The sequence below is a fragment of the Anolis carolinensis genome, chromosome 4 (genome assembly GCF_035594765.1).
Source record: "Anolis carolinensis isolate JA03-04 chromosome 4, rAnoCar3.1.pri, whole genome shotgun sequence".
Lineage (NCBI taxonomy): Eukaryota > Metazoa > Chordata > Lepidosauria > Squamata > Dactyloidae > Anolis > Anolis carolinensis.
The window spans coordinates 122,328,232-122,347,667 of NC_085844.1; positions in this window are offsets into that span (position 1 = coordinate 122,328,232).

Here is a 19,436-nt window from a genome sequence, read left to right on the forward strand (position 1 = left end):
ATCATGCTGGCCACATGACCTTGGAGGTGTCTACGGACAACGCCGGCTCTTCGGCTTAGAAATGGAGATGAGCACCAACCCCCAGAGTCGGACACGACTGGACTTAATGTCAAGGAAAACCTTTACCTTTACCTTAGATGCATGGTAGTGTAGATCCAGCCTCAAGCAGCCCCTCAACTGTGCCATCATTAGAAACATGTCTAAGAATCTGCATTCATGGCAAATTGCAATTATGGCAGCATCTTATTTTCCAGCTCTCGGAGAACCCAAAAACTTCTTTGTTACTAATGCTCATACTTCTTCACTCTGCAGTTATACAGCAATGCTTAAATCCCGTTATTCATCTCAATCAAAGTGCACTACTGAGTCATGAGGTCTTAAGTGTTGACATTTGAGATTTAGGCTGAAGGAAACCATCTTGGGCACAAATGGAATCTACTAAAAGTTAAAAATGACCGTGCCCCATTGAAGGATACAAGAGTAAGGCAAGCATTGCAGCCAAGATAACAACTTGTATTCCAGAGCTCAGACTACAGCTCTTTCAGCAGCAACACTAAAAGGTACCATTACAGTAGAAGGGGATTCAAGAAGTAACACAGTGCTGACAGCAAGCACTTCAACAAAGTTGGTAGCCACCACCTACAAACCACATCTTGAAAAGTTTCTTTTTGTAACAGTAGTTCATTCTAGTTACTCCTGCAGTGCTTAAAACATTGTTTATTGTCATTATTATTTTTTCCAAAAGTTTCGCATTATGTTGCTTATTGCTCCGCATGTTACCTTCTCATCACTTTTCATTGCTCAACCTTGCTCCTCCTTGGAAAAAAAGCTGTCAAAATGACCTGAAAAATAGCTTTAAAGCAGTGGTTCTCAACCAGAGTCCCCAGTTGTTTTTGGCCTACAACTCCCAGAAATCCCAGCCAGTTTACCAGCTGTTAGGATTTCTGGGAGTTGAAGGCCAAAACATCTGAGGACCCACAGGTTGAGAACCACTGCTTTAAAGGGTGTTCAAAAGAATTTTTAATGGCATTAAAGTTTTACTAGGTACAATAGAATATCTCTTTTCCCATTTGTTAACATTGTCTGAGACCATTAATTATAAAACCATGAATTATTATATGTTACTATAGGGTGCATCTACACTCAGAATTACTGAGTTTGACACCACTTTAACTGTCATTGCTCAATATTATGAAATCATGGGAGTTGTTATTTTAAAAGATCTTTAGCCTTCTCTGTCAATGAGTGCTGGTGCCTCATAGAATCATAGAGTTGGAAGGGCCATCCAGTCCAACCTCCTGTCAAGAAGCAGAAAATCACATTCAAAGCACTCCCGACAGATAGCCATCCAGCCTCACCAAAGTACAAATCCCAGGATTTCATAGCACTGAGCCATCGCAGTTAAATGGTGTCAAACTGCATTAATTCTACTATGTAGATGTTTCATAATTATATCTGATGCCCTCTCATAAAATCTCATCTTTTTGACCAATCAGCAGTACATGCTGTACATTGTCAGTTGCACTGGTGAATTATAATATGTACAGAATTGATATGTTTTGTGAATTGGAGAGAGAAATCATCTGATAACCTAATTATGACAACTGGTACCAGAAAAACATGAATTCAGTGTTCATGCACTTCACATGAAGTTCACGTCAGTGACAAAAAAAATACAGAGAGGATCATTTATTCCTAGCCAATCAATTGTTTCAAGATACAGTATTGATCACTTTTCAGAGCACTATATGCAGTGAGGACATCAGAAATTAGAAATTAAATTTCTATGGGAAACTTAAAGAGGGGGAAGAGCAGGAGATCTTTGCAATTTGCAATTTTGGTTCTTGTTGATTTAACTACAGTAAAGGTAACACCCTGTCAGCTACCTTTTAGCCTGGAGCAAATTTTTACAGCTGAGTCATAAACCCCTGAAAAAGGAGTATGTAATGGGTACAGCTGCTTCAACCTTAACTATACAGGGTGCAACCACTATAAAACAGCAAGAGTTCACATTAACTGGGGACTCCCCTTATAGTCTTTTCTCGTACCCATCTATTAACCAAGCAACATTGTTCAATGGAAGAAGTGCTACTGTATTCCCCCTTTGTTTCAAGGAAAAAGGTGAACCATCTAAAGCTATTAAATAACCTTAAAGTCATCACCTTTAGAGGAAGGGAGGGAGGGAACTGTAAATGAAGCAAATATTGACAGCACTGGTGGCAGCACCCAGCATTCTTGAGACTTTGAGTCCTAAAAACAAATTCTGGCATTGCAAACTAGACTTGCTGAGAGCTGGAGTATGTCAAGAAAGCCACTGCTCTTCTTGCACCATTCCTTTGTGAAAGCCCCATGTCATCCATGCCTTCTTCTTTTTTTCCTGGACGAATTGTGCAATTCTGAAAGTTCACAATCTCTTGAGATTGTGCCTTCACCTCTGTGTCAGTTCATTATTACCGCATTTTCAAAGTAGACAAGTGCTGTCCCTACAAACACTTAAAATATTAATAAAAATAGATGATCCAACATCTCAGTGTAAAATTAATCTAAAAATGTATATAAGGGACCTATAAAACTGTAGACAAGGAAGAAACATATATTAGTTTGGAGCCTATGATACCTTTATATGTACTATTTAAATAGAAGATTGTGACCCCTTAAAGAAAATATATTATCTGAGAAATGATTATGGAACACGAATAGCTGGGGAGTATTGAACTGTATGCAACGAACACTTATAAATGTATTTCTATTTGAATAAATAGGAGCCCTGGTGGCGAAGTGTGTTAAAGCACTGAGCTGCTGAACTTGCAGACCGAAAGGTCCCAGGTTCAAATCCCGGGAGTGGAGTGAGCGCCCGCTGTTAGCTCCAGCTTCTGCCAACCTAGCAGTTCGAAAACATGCAAATGTGAGTAGATCAATAGGTACCGCTCCGGCGGGAAGGTAACGGCGTTCCATGCAGTCATGCCGGCCACATGACCTTGGAGGTGTCTATGGACAACGCCGGCTCTTCGGCTTAGAAATGGAGATGAGCACCAACCCCCAGAGTCAGACATGACAGGACTTAACGTCAGGGGAAACCTTTACCTATTTGAATAAATAAATAACAAAAATATTAATAAAAAAGAAAGACATATTTTTCAATGCTCAGTCTTTTCACATTTTTGTATATTCTACAAAGGAAAGGGGGTTTATCATTGGTAAACCTTGCTTTGAGATGCAGGGACGTACGGGAGTTGTTACTTTTGCAAAACGGTGTTAGGCAGTTTTACGAACAGTAAGGAAATGCTCAGTTGGAAAGGAAACCCCTATCAGTGTCTGACATTATCTGTGAAACTGTGCAATACCTGTATTACTTTTTTAAAGGAAACAAATGGGGAGGGGGAGTATGAAACCATGGTTTCTCTTGGACTGCTTGCCAGAAATGGAATGAACAGGAGCTTGAGGATGAGAAAGTGAAGAGGTTGAAAGTAATGACCAACACACTCACAACATATGTGCATGTTCTAATTCACTGTAACAGCACTTTTGATCTATCACACCACCTCAATAGACTTTCAAAGTGTTTTCTGCTGCCTATAAGTGGCAGTTTCCCATTGATTGAAATGTATAGCTTCACAATGAGTTGCTCTGAAGTGACTTAACAACAGTGTTGTGTGACTGTGATCTGTGTGATTCCTAGTTAAGGAACTCCTAACTCATACTACAGATCTTGTGGTGCAACTAACAGAAAGATGCAACTAACAGAGAATCAAAATTGGAATATTCTCAAAATGTCTCAGAGTTGTTCTTCAAAAGAGAACTATGGGAATGTCAACATAACAGGTGGTTCAAAGGGATCATATCTATATTGCAATAGTGCTGCTACTTTTCCAAGCTACTAAGATGCCCAATGATAGTTCCTATTATTAGGTGTATACAGTGTTCCCTCACTTATCGCTGGGGTTAGGTTCCAGGACTACCCGCAATAAGTGAAAATCCGCGAAGTAGGGACACTATATTTATTATAATATTTATACATTATTTTAGTAGTTATACACTATTTTAAGTCTTTATCAACCAATCGTGTGTTGATAAATTACCTCCTTCTCCTCCCATTGCCGCTTGGGCTATTTTTCTCTCCCTTTGGCTTCTCGTTCCTCCCTTCCTTAGGCTGTAAATTGTAATTTTTATGATCTATAATAGTATTTTAGAGTTTATTGAAAAACCGCAAAACAGCGAATCCACGAAAAGTGAACTGTGAAGTTGTGAGGGAACACTGTACCATGAAGACAGAGTTGCTTTTTCAAGTCTTCCCAATATAGTTTAGCTTTTTTGGATAATGTGGATATCAAGGTGTCTCCCCTGCCAGGTAAGTATGGACAAGCCACTAGTTTTACTTACCCTTGTCCCCGCTTAAACCTTACCTTAAGGGAATAATTAATCTTAATTTTAATCTTTTTATTCCGTACTTGCACAACTACCAAGGAGTGGGTTGGTAGGCTAGTAGGCCAGGATGCCTTGTTTTTACATGGTTTTACTGTTTTATATGATTTTACTGTATGTATGGGTAAGGGTGTACGTTTTGTATGTTTTACATGTTTTGATATGGTCAATACTGACTAATCAATAAAGAGTTGTTGTTGTTGATAATGTGGATATTGTGTGTGTGATACATGGCTTTTCAATGACAGAAACTGACAATTTTGACTTGTATCATGCAATTAGCATCTTCTGGACAGATAAATGAAAATGGACCTTGGCAGAAACACAGAAATATTATAGCCTACAATAAGCAATGCCAGCTGAAAATATTTTGCTACTTGAGCAAACAAATTAGATTAGCAATCAGATTGGCAGCTGAACACCAGTAATAGAATTCTGTGGTCATTGTGTGGTCATTGCACTTGTGGTAGAGTAGGTCACATCGAATGGCCAGCTCTGTCCTCCAGGTTCAATTAGGTTGTCAGGTCTCAGTTTTCCCAGGTTTCCAGAAAAGCAGATATATTCCCAAATGAACTGATCTAGAAGAATGAGGAGGCTTTAAAGCCTGGGCAGGCATCTCATGCCCACTCCATGTGGCCCCACAGTTCACTGGCTCAGTGAGTAGATGCTTGTGTTTGAGCTGGACTTTTAGGCATAGGCTCAGAAAATCCATCCTGTGATTTCCACATCCATGACACACAATTTGCAGTAGTTACACAAAGACATATCCGTATGACATCACGGAAGTACATCCCTATGATTTCACACATGCCTTTTTCCTGATCCCAGTTTCTGATCCTGAAATCTCAGGGATGGGTGGTTGCTGAATTGAAAACCCTACTTTCTACCACCCAGCACCCATCATCTGAAATGGCTACATCACTTGTCCTAATAATCAATGATAACATGTGCCTTCTATGGTCATGGGATTTAATTTAGACATTAAAAGACTTATCCACGGTGCTGATCCTTCATTTGGGTATGCACACCTTGGACAGTGCCTTCAAAGTCTAACCTAAAATTTATTTGCCTGCCTGCTAACATGGCAACCACCAGCTTATTGGTGACTTAACAGGAGAAAACAATATGGTCAATTTTACATCAAAATTGGTTGAATAGTTTCAGCATTAGCTTCATTCCCACCCAAAGAGTTAAGAAGTGTAGTGTTTGTTTTAATGGAACAGTAAATAGTGCAGGCAGCTACTTCATAGCTATAATCCTCTGTGTGCAGCACTGTAATATTTTCTCATTTAAATGTGGCACCATGACAAATAGAGGATTATGGTTTAAAGGACTGTGCTGTTAGCAAACAGAACCTTGTTATCCATGAGAAAGCTGCTCTCGTAATAATAAAAAATAAAATTAAAGAGGCAAGCTCATAAATTATAATACTGGATGAAAATAACTATGTCATCATATTCATTTGCAAACATTCTGAAGTGAAAATAAATGCCATTCTAAGCCACAGATTCTTCTGGTCTACCTACCTATAGTGTTTTAGCGTACATTGTCATTGTTTGTGATTTATTACTGGCATTTTCCACATCTTGTAACCCATCAAATAAAATCAAACATCTTGAGCTAGTCTTCACAGTACTGCCATTGCCACTATGCTTGAATAAACATTTCCAAATAAGTGAACTTCAAAAATGTTGGGCCTTATTCTAGGGCATTGGTTCTCAACCTGTGGGTCCCCAGATGTTTTGGTCTTCAACTCCCAGGAATCCTAACAGCTCATAAACTGGCTGAGATTTCTGGGAATTGTAGGCCAAAACACCTGGGGACCCTCAGGTTGAGAACCACTGTTCTAGGGACAAGATAAGTCAGCTAAGGTTTCTGTTTAGTTGAGTCCTTTTCTAATTTTTCTTTGGATAAGGAATTTTATTTCCAACATGATCAAACTTGCTGTCTCCAATATTCAGGAGCATGTTTACGTCTTTATTTAGAACTTATTCATTCACACTTACAAAGAGGTTCATCCCATTTCACTGTCAGCCCTTCATTCTTTGCTATCCACATCTCTTAATCGTTTGTGATTTATATCCCATCTTTCCTCCAATATGCTCGAGCAGGTGTGCTTAGCTTTCATGTTTCCCGACTTGCCCTCAAAACAAACTTCTAAGATAGGACAGGCTGTGAGACTGTAATTTACCTTGGGGAAGACTCCAGTTTTCAGGAAGAAACTCCCATTAGTTATAGTTAGGATGCAGTTATGGGATGATGAAATGTTAACCCTTTGTCATATACTGTGGTCCTGATCCAGATCTGGTCCTTGGATGTGCATTGGAACAAACAAACAAAAACCCTTCAAATTCACTAAACCCAACCTGTGGAAATATAAATTGTTGAGATATTCATTTGCTACAGAAGAACCAAACAATAGAAAAACCAAAGAAAAGGGAAGCAGGAAATCCTTTTCTAAAACTAATGTATGTGTATGTGTTTGTAGTTTAGAATTACATGGCATTAGAATAGAGATGTTATGTTGTGTAGTATGTTATGTAATTGCTGTTTAAGTGTGTCTATGTTTATGCATATGTATTGTTATTTTTCTTTGTGTGTGTGTTTTTGTTAAACATTTTAAATAAAAAATATTTGCAGGACAAAAGGAGGACCCAACCTGGATTAGGAATCTTTAGGAACAGGACTTCAGCTTGTTGCCCAATATACTTGATTCCAATCCAAATCTTGTCCCCAAGACTTACAGTTTTCTGTCTTTCCTTGCTAGTTGGAGAGGAAGACAAAAACCTCCCTCTGTATCAAACAGCATCTATTGAAATTGTCACATGCAGACAGAATGAGTGGCTTGGAAATTCCAAACACTGCTCAATGACAATTCCTACGTAAGTCTGAAAATGAACAATCTCTGCGTGGTAGCAGTCTTGGTCATTCAGGGCAAGAACACAAAGCACAACAAACACAGCTGGATTAAAATAGACGGAGGCTATAGTATGTCCAGCTGTGTTCATTGTGAACAAGAAACCCATTCCGGAGGTTGCTGGCTAGGCAAAAAGGTTAGCCCATATGGATCACTGTGCCTTCATACAAAGCTTTACATCTCCCTCTCTGTAGAAACGCAGTTACCAAACTGATGCAAACATTTGGCACAAGTTGGGAGATGGATGAAGGCCATCTGGCTGCAGCTCAAGCTGGCCAAGTCTTGCTAATCAGCGGGGAGAAATGCTTGGAGGACCTTATGGCATCTGTAATTGCTGTATCAAATGAGTGCACAGTCTTAGCTACTGTTTATGAGGTGTGAGCATGACAGGTTCCTTAGGCAGGGGCATTCAAACCACCAGAAGATGATCTGAGGACTTCTTCTTACAAGCAAAGTCTGCAAATCAGTGACAACTTGTACGCCAGAAATGGTTCCAAACTATCTGGTGGGCAACTCAATGGCTTACATCCTTTTAGTAATGTGTGTGTGTAAGTGTGAAGGGAGATGTTTTCCTTGGGCTCTATTCTGAAATCTCCGCCCAAACAGTTGTCAAGTTCTAGGAGGGCTACTTCTGCTTCTTACCACAATGTGATGACTCATGGGCCTTGTAGTCCTGCTCGTGACATTGTAATGCCTGATGAAGAAGAAAACTTGGGTTTTTTACCTTCCCAGTCAGAACTGGAATCTTCTCAGCCAGATCTTTCCCAGGCAGATCTGGGAACCTTGCACCTGCAAGAAAGTTGTGTCCCAGAAGTATGTCAAACAAACCCTGAGCCTACATCTCCCGTGTTCTCTCGCCATGAGTTTTGTAAACAACAGAGGGGTTTGGAAGCAGCTTCGCGCAGGAGTGCGAGAATAGCAGCTAAGAATGTACCCAATTAAGTCTGCTTTTCGTGGGAATCTTTAAGGAGTCAAACATCTGGTCTCAGAGTTTAGCTTTCGTTTCTGGTTCCCAGAGAGCTGCTTCGGCGGGAAAGTTAGACTCTATATAGGTGTTTTACCCGCGTAGTAACTTCGCGGAGTCAATTCGTCAGCCTCCGGAGCGAGTTGTGTCTGGACAGCGCGCTCCGATTCAAGCCTCGTTCCTGCTCAAGCCTTGCCTTGTTTCCAGCCTTCGCTCCTGTTTCCCAGCCTTTGTTTACCTACGGATCTTGCCTTGTTTCCCAGGACTAAACCTTGCCTTGTTTCACGGATTTTACCAAGTTATTCCACGGACCTTGTTCTTGTTCCTCGTTACCTTGTTCCACGTTTCAAGCCTTGTTTCAAGTATCAAGTTATTTCCTAGCCTTGCTCAAGTTCATGGACTAAAGGACCTTGTCATCTCCCCTCACTTTGCCTGGCAAAGTGAGTGTTTCGGTTATTGGATTACAACTTTGGACCTTAATATTTCATATTGGACATTGTTTCTTTGGACTAATTTTGACCTTTCCTGAAAGGTCTGCTTCTGGACTAACTTTTACATTTGCTTTTACTAACTTTATATATTTCCTTAATAAAGATATTAGATAGAATCTGGCCTCTGCGTATGGTTATTGGTGCTCTGTAGCCTGGGTCGTGACAGTTTGACTCCGCCACCCTAAGCACCAATTAACCTCGGCCAGAATGTCTACCGGAGCCGTACCTGGGCCGAGCGGCCAGCCGATTACCTACACCATCGACAAGGATGAGGTGGACCGAATCCGTGATAAGCTCAATGCACAGGATGGGGAAATTAAGGGTTTGAAGGAACGCGGAATCCGTCTTCCGGCCATGGCGTTGCCAACCAAGTTTACTGGAGAAGCTTCTAAGGTTCATGTTTTCCGTCGCCAATGCCAAGCTTATCTAGAGGCCCGTGATGCCGAGTTTCCCCAGGAAGACATCAAGGTGGCGTGGATTTACAGTCTCCTAGACGGGCCAGCGCCTAACTGGGCGACGGCTCTGTTCGACCAAGCCTCCCCACATCTAAGGTCAGCGCAACACTTCTTGGACCACCTTAAGGCGACCTGGGGAATCGAGGACAATTTGGAGGCCGCCGGGCACAAACTCCGCCGCCTCTTCCAAGGAGACAGACCCATGTCTCAGTACATAGCCGAGTTCCGAGTGCTGGCCCACAACACCGGCTGGAACGATGTTGCCCTCAGAGGACAATTTCGGGAGGGTCTCAACATTGAAATGCTGGAGGAAATCTCCAAGGTGGATCCTCCCCAAACGCTGGAAGCACTCATCGATCAATGTTTACGGGCTGAAGTCATGATTGCCAACAGGAAACAGTGGGTACGAGGCCAGAGCGGTAGAGCTGGGGCAAAACCCCCCGCTCCCGCCAGCGTTCAGCCGCGTCCAGTGTGGAGACCCCCACCACCATCCCCATACCCCAGAGGGAGCGAGGAGGTGCCGATGCAGTTGGGCAATGTGCGTCCCAGATTAGATGCCGCCGAGAAGGCCCGCCGCCAACGCCTAAATCTCTGCTGGTATTGCGGGAATGGGGGCCACTTCGCCAGAGAGTGCCCAGCCAAAGGGAAGCCCGCCGCCCGTCTTGCGGCGGCGTCCTCCACGGAGACGAAGGCGTCTGAGGCGGCTGGCACACAGCCGGCGGGGGAAGCCAACGACCGGGCGTAGAGAGGCTCGCCAACCCGGTCAAGAAACCCGTTCAAGAGCCGCCAACCGGGGTCCTGTTCCTTCTAGTGGTCACCTTATGGTCAGCAAAAAGGGGACCCGTCATGATCCACGCCATGATAGACTCAGGAGCTACCAACAATTTCATTGATAGAGAGTATGCCGACTCTCTGGGATTACAATATCATGACTTCAAGAATGCCCGTGTGGTGCAAGCCATCGATGGCCGCCCTCTCAAGACGGGCCCCGTAAGCCAGTGGTCGGAACCCACCAGGATGTGGATAAGGGAACATATGGAAGAGATTTCCTTCTTTGTTACTGAGGTTCCCCATTTCCCTGTGATTTTGGGGATTCCATGGCTGACGCTTCACGACCCAAGCATCTCCTGGTCCAACAGAGAACTGCAGTTTGCTTCAAAGTACTGCCAAAACCATTGCCTCGTAGCCAAGGTCTGCCATGCCACAGACACCGAGCCCATTATCACCTTGCCAAAGAAGTACTCCGAGTATTGGGATGTATTCAATGAAAAAGAAGCCGAAAAGTTACCCCCACATAGACCTTATGACTGTGCCATTGACTTGGTGGAGGGGGCCCCGATCCCGCGAGGGCATCTCTACTCCCTGACTGAACCAGAGCAAGAAGCTCTCAGGGAATTCATAGAGACAAACCTTCGCAAGGGATTCATCAGACCCTCTCAATCCCCAGCCGCCTCCCCAGTGATGTTTGTGAAGAAGAAGTCAGGGGAATTACGCTTGGTGGTGGACTACAGAGCATTGAATAATATCACCAAGCGGAACAGCTATCCCCTGCCCTTAATCTCGGATCTACTAGACCGACTTCGAGGAGCCAAGGTTTACACCAAGCTGGATCTTCGGGGAGCTTACAACTTAGTTCGCATCAGAGAAGGGGACGAGTGGAAGACCGCCTTCCAGACCAAATTCGGATTATTCGAGTCCCGAGTTATGAATTATGGATTATGCGGAGCTCCCGCAACGTTCCAGCATTTTGTCAATGACATTTTCCAGGACTATCTAGATAGGTTCTTGATAATCTACCTGGATGATTTTTTGGTGTTTTCTAGATCACAATCAGAACATGAGAACCACGTCAAAATGGTGTTACAACGATTGCGGGATCATGGACTTTATGCCAAGCTGGAAAAATGCGCTTTTGATCTACAAGAGGTAGATTTTCTTGGATACCGTATCTCGCCTCTAGGGCTCTCCATGGATCCAGCCAAGGTTTCAGCAGTATTGGAATGGCGGGCGCCAACTAACAAGAAGGAGGTGCAGCGATTCTTGGGGTTCGCGAACTATTACCGCAAGTTCATTCCAGATTTTGCCCGCTGGTCTGACCCAATCACTAGCTGCATCCGTGGAAAACAGCCCTTCCGCTGGACTGATCAAGCAGAGAAAGGGTTCCAGCAACTAAAGAAATTATTCACATCCCAGCCAATCCTTCAGCATCCAGATCCTGAAACCCTTTTTGTGGTGCAAGCGGACGCCTCTGATGTGGCAATTGGGGCTGTGCTCCTACAACCGGTGGGAGATCACCTTCATCCTTGTGCCTATTATTCTCGTCAACTAACCGCACCAGAGAAGAACTATACCATTTGGGAAAAAGAACTATTAGCCATAAAGGCAGCTTTTGAAACTTGGAGACATTGGCTAGAAGGGGCCAAATTTCCCATTGAAGTCCACACTGATCATCGGAATCTAGAACATCTAAGAACTGCCCGCAAGCTAAATCAAAGGCAGCAACGTTGGGCTTTATTCTTTGAACGTTTCAACTTCCAGATTCATTATGTGACCCCAGCCCAAACCAAGCAAGCAGACGCCCTGTCACGTAAACCGGAATACGCTGCAGGACGCAAGGAGACCTTTGAATCCCAACTACTACAACCCGAGAACTTTGCCACGCTCACAGTGGGGAACACCAAATCCACTCCCATTGATTCAACTCCCTCTACTCCAGGGCCCATCTGTGCTCAAGAAATCAGGGCTAGTCAGCAAGCAGATGCCTGGGCGCAGGACCAACTTCGTCAAGGTCTGCATTTTCCCTTTTCGCTTAAAGATGGACTGCTTTGCTATAGAAATCATGTTTATATCCCACCCGGACCGGGCAGGGAAAAAGCACTTCGTCTGTGTCATGACTGCAAACCAGCAGGGCATTTCGGACTATTTAAAACCATGCATTTGATCCTAAGAGATTTCTGGTGGCCCAAGATCCGCAAGGATGTGGAAAAATATGTTAACACCTGCCCAGTATGCCAGCGCTCCAAGATAAGAAGGGAGAAGCCCTCAGGGCTTCTACACCCCCTTCCTAACCCATCTCGCCCATGGGAAATAATTTCTGCGGATTTTATCACTGACTTACCACCTTCCTGTGGATTCACCACGATCCTAGTGGTGGTGGACCTTTTCACCAAGTTAGCCCATTTCATTCCCTGTGAAGGACTTCCCACGGCCCAAGAGACTGCAAATTTATTCCTCCAACATGTTTTCAGACTACATGGATTGCCCAAGAGTTTGGTCACAGACCGTGGATCCCAATTCACCTCTCGTTTCTGGAAGGCACTACAAAAACTATTGGGCATAGACTCTCGTTTATCTTCAGCTCATCATCCCCAAACGGATGGGCAAACGGAGCGCACCAATGCCACTTTGGAACAGTACCTTCGCTGTTATGTAAACTACCAACAGGACAATTGGGCTTCTCTGTTACCACTGTCGGAATTTGCCTACAACAATGGAGTCCAGGCTTCTACAAAAGAAACGCCGTTCTTTGCAAACTACGGCTTCCATCCACGTTTCTTTCCCCCTGTCATTGAAACTTCAGAAGTTCCCGCAGCAGAAGATTGGCTGCAGGAACTCACAGCGGTGCAACAACTTTTGCTCCAGCAACTGGAACAAGCCAAGGAGGACTATAAACGTCACGCGGACAAGCATCGCCAGCCGGGCCCCGAAATCAAGGTAGGAGATCGGGTTTTTCTGTCCACTCGCTTTTTGCCCTCCCACCGCCCTTGCCGGAAGTTAGATGCCCGTTTCATTGGCCCCTATCCAGTGGTGGCGCAATTAAACCCCGTGACTTTCAAACTCCAACTTCCACGTTCAATGCGCATTCACCCAGTGTTTCACCGCTCCCTGCTCCTTCCGGCAGATGGTGTGCGGCCAGATGTAGACCGGCCGGGCCCCGTCCCTATTTTGGTGGATGGGGAGGACGAGTTCGAGGTTCAGGACATTTTGGATTCTCGCTTTCACCGCCGCCGCCTGCAATATCTCATTGACTGGGTGGGTTTTGGCCCTGAGGAACGCTCTTGGGAAGACGCCTCCACAGTCCATGCTCCTGATCTAACCCGTCGCTTTCATCAGACCTATCCCGCCAAGCCACGACCTCGCGCCTCGGGGAGAGAGTCCCAGTTTGGGAGGGGCCTTGAGGAGGGGGATAGTGTGATGACTCATGGGCCTTGTAGTCCTGCTCGTGACATTGTAATGCCTGATGAAGAAGAAAACTTGGGTTTTTTACCTTCCCAGTCAGAACTGGAATCTTCTCAGCCAGATCTTTCCCAGGCAGATCTGGGAACCTTGCACCTGCAAGAAAGTTGTGTCCCAGAAGTATGTCAAACAAACCCTGAGCCTACATCTCCCGTGTTCTCTCGCCATGAGTTTTGTAAACAACAGAGGGGTTTGGAAGCAGCTTCGCGCAGGAGTGCGAGAATAGCAGCTAAGAATGTACCCAATTAAGTCTGCTTTTCGTGGGAATCTTTAAGGAGTCAAACATCTGGTCTCAGAGTTTAGCTTTCGTTTCTGGTTCCCAGAGAGCTGCTTCGGCGGGAAAGTTAGACTCTATATAGGTGTTTTACCCGCGTAGTAACTTCGCGGAGTCAATTCGTCAGCCTCCGGAGCGAGTTGTGTCTGGACAGCGCGCTCCGATTCAAGCCTCGTTCCTGCTCAAGCCTTGCCTTGTTTCCAGCCTTCGCTCCTGTTTCCCAGCCTTTGTTTACCTACGGATCTTGCCTTGTTTCCCAGGACTAAACCTTGCCTTGTTTCACGGATTTTACCAAGTTATTCCACGGACCTTGTTCTTGTTCCTCGTTACCTTGTTCCACGTTTCAAGCCTTGTTTCAAGTATCAAGTTATTTCCTAGCCTTGCTCAAGTTCATGGACTAAAGGACCTTGTCATCTCCCCTCACTTTGCCTGGCAAAGTGAGTGTTTCGGTTATTGGATTACAACTTTGGACCTTAATATTTCATATTGGACATTGTTTCTTTGGACTAATTTTGACCTTTCCTGAAAGGTCTGCTTCTGGACTAACTTTTACATTTGCTTTTACTAACTTTATATATTTCCTTAATAAAGATATTAGATAGAATCTGGCCTCTGCGTATGGTTATTGGTGCTCTGTAGCCTGGGTCGTGACACACAAGAGGAATGTAATTCTGGACTCCCAAGAGAAAGAAGAAGAAAGGTGTACTCCACCCTTGTTTCTCTCCTCCACCTGCTGAGTCCAGCTGCTACTTCATACCCTGAATCACCTAACTCAATAGTTCTCAACCTGTGGGTCCCCAGGTGTTTTGGCCTACAACTCTCAGAAAACCAGTTTATCAGCTGTTAGGATTTCTAGGAGTTGAAGGCCAAACCATCTGGGGACCCACAGGTTGAGAATCACAGCCAGAGAGGGAGGAAGATGTGGAACTGGGCATGCAGATGTTTAGCGTAAGATCTCAGCCATCATGAGAACCTACAACAAACCACAATGACTTGAAGAAAGCATTTATTCTGGGTGGATTATATATATATATATTTATGTAGCTTATATATATATGTTTGAGAGGGCATTCATCCAAAACAACAGGCCAAAAGAGTGGAACTCTCAGATTATTTCTGCAATAGATGTTTTAAATGTCAAAACCTCAAAGACAAAACATTGCTTCAGAATAAATCTCATTGAACACGGTGGCAGTAGAGGAGGATCATTTCTGAACAGCTAAAATTTGGATTCCCCTATGCAAGTCTTCTTCCATTGCTGCTTTCTTCGTACTTATTTACAGATATGTATTAATATTGTTGTTTTGTTTACAGCTACACTGTCAAGTTTGTATTGATGGCAAAAATGAGGGAAAATGACACAGAACAAATTTCCTGGTAAATGGATAGGGTGATTATATTCTAAGTAAGCAAATGTTATATAATACATTATGACTGAAGCTAGAAGACTCTTGCTGCCTGCAGAGCCTGCAATTAGTACCACTCCTTGTGAACAGCAACCAGATTAATTTCATAATTGACATTTGAAGCACAAGATAGTGGTGATTTGTACGTAATAAACTGAGTTTTTGTTTTTAAAGCTGGCATGGATAAATATGCTGATTTGAGGCTTGGGAAAATATAGCCTATTACACCTTTATGCAATCTGCACTACAGCTCCCATCCTTTCCAACTAACCTTTTACTCACAATGACCACTGGACATTGTGAATTGAAGTCCAAGCTACCTGGAGGACATCTGTTTGGAGAAGGCCGACCTCAGTTGTGGCTGGTGGCTTTTATGGCTGAGGTGCAGTGAATCTACTCTGTGGATTAATCCCAGAGTGTATGGAAGTTCTCAAAGGTGCTGAAACACATGCCACACAAAAATGGAAGGCACTGGCTGGGCTGGCATTTCAAATCTTGCCATTTCTTGCTAACCCTGAAGGTTATTCCATGTAAGAGTATTTAGCAGACCTTGTACCCATATAACTGAGAGTTTTAATTTGTGCATCTGGTTATTTCACAAGCCTTTAATTACAAATTTAATAATCATTACCTTGAATATTTGGTTCAACAAATTAAATGCCACACAAAGTAATCCTATCCATATTTGTTGAAAGTACAGGGCCTCCAGTGACGCAGTGTGTTAAAGCGCTGAGCTGCTGAACTTGCAGACCAAAAGGTCGCAGGTTCGAATTTGGGGAGCAGAATGAGCACTCGCTGTTAGCCTCAGCATCTGCCAACCTAGCAGTTCGAAAACATGCAAATGTGAGTAGATCAATAGGTACCACTCCAGCGGGAAGGTAACGGTGCTCCATGCAATCATGCCAGCCACATGACCTTAGAGGTGTCTACGGACAACGCCGGCTCTTCGGCTTAGAAATGGAGATGAGCACCAACCCCCAGAGTCAAACACGACTGGACTTAACATCAGGGGAAACCTTTACCTTTACCCTTAACCCCCTCTATATTCACTGCTTTCTCTAGCATTGCCTAGTCTCAACCATGATTAGTTTGAAAACCACTAGGTTAGGTAAAGATTTTCCCCTGACATTAAGTCTAGTTGTGTCTGATTCTGGAGGTTGGTGCTCATCTCCATTTCTAAGCCGAAGAGCCAGTGTTGTCCGTAGCCACTACAAAGGCTTTTTAGGCTTTTTCTCATGACCTCAACAAGGAAGACTGTGATGAAAGAAAGACTCCCTCTGAAAAACTTAGAGTTCTGGCAGGTTCGTATCATGAGGCATGGTCTTTCAACAGTACTCAAACAATGTAGAGCTTTATAGGTCAGGACCACCACTTTGAATTGTGCCCAGAAACAAACCAGTCATTGGTGAAGCTGTTTTAACAAAAGAATTATATGCACCCATAACTGCAGAATTTTTAATCTGTTGAAGTTTCCATACAGTTCCAAAGGCAACCCAATATTGTTGTTGTTTATTCGTTCAATCACTTCTGACTCTTTGTGACCTCATGGACCAGCCCATGCCAGAGCTTTCTGTCATTGTCCGTCCCATCCCCAGCTCCTTCAAGGTCAAGCCAGTCACTTCAAGGATACCATCCATCTTGCTTTGGTTGGCCCCTCTTCCTTTTTCCTTCCATTTTCCCGATCATCATTGTCTTCTCCAAGCTTTCCTGTCTTCTCATGATGTGGCCAAAGTACTTCATCTTTGCCTCTAATATCCTTCCCTCCAGTGAGCAGCCGGGCATTATTTCCTGGACTGGTTTGATCTTCTTGCAATCCAAGGCACTCTCAGGATTTTCTTCCAACACCACAGTTCAAAAGCGTCTATCTTCCTTCACTCAGCCTTCCTTGTGGCCCAGCTCTTGCATCCATAGGTGACTACAGGAAATACCATTGCTTTAACTATGTGGACCTTGGTTGCCAGTGTAATGTCTCTACTCTTCACTATTTTATTGAGATTGGTCATTACTCTCCCCCCAAGAAGTAAACATCTTCTGATTTCCTGACTGAAGTCTGCATCTGCAGTAATCTTCGGCCTAGAAATAAAAAGTCTGTCATTGCCTCCACGTTTTCTCCCTCTATTTGCCAGTTATCAATTTGTCTGCTTGTTATAATCTTGGTTTTTTTATGTTCCACTGCAATCCAGTTTTTGCATTTTCTTCTTTCACCTTGGTTATAGGCCTCCTCACCTCCTCCTCACTTTCAGCTATCAAAGTGGTACTATCTGCATATCTAAGGTTATTAATATTTCTTCCAACAATTTTAAATCCAACCTTTGATTTGTCAAGCCCCTCATGTCGCATGATGTGTTCTGTATACAAATTGAATAGGTAGGGTGAGAGTATACTGCCCTGCCGTACTCCTTTCCCAATCTTGAACCAGTACCCCATATTGAGTGTGTTGCAATAGTCCTAGACCAGTGGTTCTCAACCTGTGGGCTCCCAGATGTTTTGGCCTTCAACTCCCAGAAATCCTAACAGCTGGTAAACTGGTTGGGATTTCTGGGAGTTGTAGGCCAAAACATCTGGGGACCCACAGATTGAGAACCACTGTCCTAGACAAAGTTAATCATAGCATGTATCACCTCAAAAATCACAACTACTGTATATACCCGAATATAAGCCTAGTTTTTCAGCACTTTTTTTAAGACTGAAAAAGCCCCCCTCGGCTTATACTCGGGTGAGAGTCCTGGTTGGCTTATAGTTGGGTCAGCTTATACTCGAGAATATATGGTACATTTATTATTTTTCTCTATTATTGTTGCTATTACATTTATTTTACTCTATCATTATTATTATTATTATTATTATTATTATTATTATTATTACATTTATTGTTTCACTCTGATCTTATTATTATTATTATTGCATTTATTATTTTACTCTATTTATTATTACTTGTATTATTTTCCTGTATTATTTATTATTATTATTATTACATGCATTATTTTACTCTATTATTATTAAAAGGATACATAAGCACATTTACATTGAAGAAGATGAGAATCATGATTTGATCAGAGCTGGACAGTCTTATCTTAAATTTGAGCTTTATGTAAATATTCAAAAACATTTAACCTACTGATTTATTTACTATTTATTTACAGTATTTGTATTCCACCCTTCTCACCCTGAAGGGGACTCAGGGCGGATTACAATGAACACATATATGGCAAACATTCAATGCCAACAGACAAACAACATATATAGACAGACACAGAGGCATTTAACATTTTTTTCCAGCTTCATGATTCCGGCCACAAGGGGAGCTGTTGCTTCACTGTCCACTAGTGGCTGTACTTCCTCATTCCTTTCCTCGTGTTTTGCTGGCAGTTTTATGATGTTGTAAATTAGTTAAATTAGCCTCCCACATAAAGCGTACCTAAATTTCCCTAATTGACAGATGCAACTGTCTTTTGCGGCTGCATAGGTCAACAGCAAGCTGGGATATTTAATGGTCAGGGGATTAACCCGACCCAGGCTTCGAACTCATGTCCTCTCGGTCAGTAGTGATTTATTGCAGCTGGTTACTAGCCAGCTGCGCCACAGCCCAGCCCTTAATTAATGTAATTTTACCTCAGTTAATGTAATTTTTTTGGTATCTATTTTTATTTCTCAATTAATGTAATTTTATTGGTATCTATTTTTATTTCTGAAATTTATCACCCTTGGCTTATACTGGAGTCAATGTTTTCCCAGTTTTTTTATGGTAAAATTAGGTGCCTTGGCTTATATTCAGGTCGGCTTATACTCGAGTATATATGGTAATCTGAATCAGATTCTAAATAGGGAAGAATTTTTTAGTCCAAAATCAAAGCAAAATCTTAAAACACCAGGGTTTCAAAACTAGCCACTTGGTCAATTTATATCTGAATTTATTCACTAAGGTTACAATGTTACAATGTTTCAGAATTTGCTGCACTTTGGCTACATTGCCATGGGGAAAGTGAGGGAAAATAACACACATTTAAACGTCCATTAAAATTGGTGGCTTTTCAAGAATAAAGAGGGCGGAAAAGAACATTGGGAAGAAGACAGAAAGGTGCTTTGTTGTGAAGGGAAGCAATCGTAGACAGCTGGTTAAAGAAGGGCTGTTAATTCCAAATAACCTGTTTGTTAATTGCTTTCATCCCTGGTCAGTTGGTTTCTGCACTCTGAACCCTAAAGAGAGCTCAGAATGAATGTGTTTGGGGAGCGAGAGGTAATTAATGCAAGCAGGCAGCCATGGCTGCAAG